The following is a 2,779-nucleotide window of genomic DNA, read 5'->3' as shown; positions in this document are numbered from 1 at the left end:
ACCTACACTAAAATACACTATGCTAACAATACAATTCGCAAATTACTAGCTATTCTCTCTGCTCTACTACTCTCTCTGCTCTGATCCAACCTACCAGCTATCAGTTTGATAACTGCGGACAGAATGGTTTTATAGTAAGGGGAGGAGGAGTAAAGGGAGGAGGGCAGGCTTTAGCATGGATGGTTAGTGACGTCATTCGCCCTGAAAAAGAGTCATTCGCCTCCAATGTAATGTAATGTAAATTCAAATGCAGTAACCAGGTTTCAAGCTGTAGAGGGCACATAACATATTTTTAAAATAACATTTAGATTTTCAACAGTTTGCACTAAACTGTCAAGATTTTGAGCAGTCAGTAACACTACTATACTGTACAACCAGAAACAATGATTATCAGCTGAAAAAAATGGTTTTAGGGTTTAGTTACTCTTTAAACAGATCTAGTAGACCATGATCATGACTCAACATGTAACCCTGGCGACTCTGTTATTACAGAGGAATCCAAGATTTCATAAGTTTCATATTTTTTGTATATGTTACTTTAGCTATTAGTGAAGTTTTTTTTTTAAACAATGTTGGAAAAATAAAGTAAAAATGTATTCTTTTAGTTTTGTTTTACCCTAAGCAAAGGCTGTAAAAACGGACCCTGCTGCAGTAATTTGTAAATAATTTTATTTTTATTACCAACATAAAAACATCAGATAAAAGATATGAAATAGTTGTGGCAACACTTGAAATATACACAAGACAGGTTGATTCAGGGAAGCACTTGATATAAAAACACAAGGAAATGAATAGATAGATATTTTACATTTTCGTCTTTGTGGAGGTGTTTGAGAACCCAGTGCCATTTGCTGAGGAGATGGAGAAAATCCCCATCCCAAAGGACCTGGCATCCCAGTATGAGAGACCCTCAAAAGAGGAAGTGGTTACCTTACATGTCTCTCACGTCAGCCAAGGGGCAGCTGAAGACCAACGCAGAAACCAGCTGGATCAGGAAACTCCTGGCGTATCTGGAGTGCAACACAGGACAGGATGGATGCCTGAATGGAAAGAATTGGACACAATTAGTGTTGCAGATAAAACTCTGCTGTGTTTATATTTATGTATCTATCTATTGTATATTATTTACTAAGTTTTTTTGTAGTTTTCATTTTTTACATTTGCTAAAAAATAAAGTTATTTTGACAAAATAATTGTCATTTTGTTATAAGTGGGTTTTTTGGTATAATGAAACCTTAGTGTTCAGAATTGAGTCTATCTCATTAGATGTCATAACAACTCACTCTTCTTCAGCTCTGTGCTCTTAAAGGGCCCATAGTCATATCTGTAAATGCTGTGGATGTTCTGCAGGGTGTATGGCCTCAAACAGTCAGGCTCCAGGCCTGGATTGTGTATCAAACATGTAGGATGAACTGGAACCTGGTCCATTACCCCAAAACTAATAGGTAAAAAAGAGACAAGACATACTGTTTATAATTAAGCAAAGGAAGACTCAGGAGACAACATCACTGCATAGAAGAAATACTGATCCAGGAAGCAACATGTGTTTTATCCATGAAACACTGATTTCATATAAATGATGTAGAGAAACTGTGATACATTGGTAAATTGTACATATTGTAGATTACAAACACAAGGTGAAGATTATAAAATGCAGTTGCAGTTAAAATGCATTTTAGTAGATTGGTTATAGTAAACATGACAGCTAAGAAATATAAATGTACCAGAATGTTTTTATTCATTTGTTTTTGTATAATACAGAAATCTGTCATCTCAATCTGCTGTGGTAAAATTGATGAATTCACGGGTTAAAACTTTTGTGGTGTTAATGGGGAATGTGTTAGTAGAGGTATTAATATTAACTTTGGTATTATTACCCAAAACAAGCTACATTAGTCTGATCATAGATAAGGCTGCTTAGATAAAAAAAAACCCAGCTGAGTGCTGCTGTTGGTGTTTCCCAGTCATGTAGTAGTTGATTATATTGTTAGAAACCTCTTGTACTCTGCAGCAGACGTTTACAACTTCATTCAGTCAGAGGACAGACATACAGTTGTTACCATAACATCAGATAAGTTACAGTTATCATGTCACAGCTGAAATAAAAGACAGCTTCAAATTAAAAACTTAACCCTGTGAAACGTCCTGCTACAGTCGGTGCTTTGGAGCCTATCGGCTCAAGTGTCTTCACTCATAATAATGAGGGCGAACGGCTGCCGTTGTAAGCTGAGCCACAGCGATGTTGTTAGCAGCTCATGCAGCTCCCGGAGGTGAAATCAGTTAAGGTAAGGGGCGTGACATTTCCAATACAAGCACTGCACCAATCACAACAGACTGAGCAAGCTGAGCAAACACAGAGGACTGGGCTGATGGGGAGGTGGGACATAAGCCCAAACACAGACAGAGGTGCTGCAGCAAGGGGCAGTATAAGACAAATAATGTGTTTTTTGAACATTAAAGCACATAAATCTATTCCACTAGACCCCAGTATTACATATTAATATTAATATGACCCTGAAAATAAGCATAATAGGTCCACTTTAAATAACTGTGCCATTGCAATATCGTACTTTTTACTCCATTACAGCTATTTGTCACTTAATGATTTTTTCTAAATTAAAACATATATATGTTCTGCTTATGTGATATGATGAAATACTATACTACTAATCTAACCAATATTATACAAAGTATCTAAGGGTGGCTCCACACTGACAAATTACAACATTAAAATACTCTTACATGCAAACAATATCAATCAATCAATCAATCAATCAAT

Source organism: Epinephelus moara, chromosome 1, assembly GCF_006386435.1.
Source record: "Epinephelus moara isolate mb chromosome 1, YSFRI_EMoa_1.0, whole genome shotgun sequence".
Taxonomy (NCBI): Eukaryota; Metazoa; Chordata; class Actinopteri; order Perciformes; family Serranidae; genus Epinephelus; species Epinephelus moara.
Note: the sequence above shows the minus strand (reverse complement) of the source record.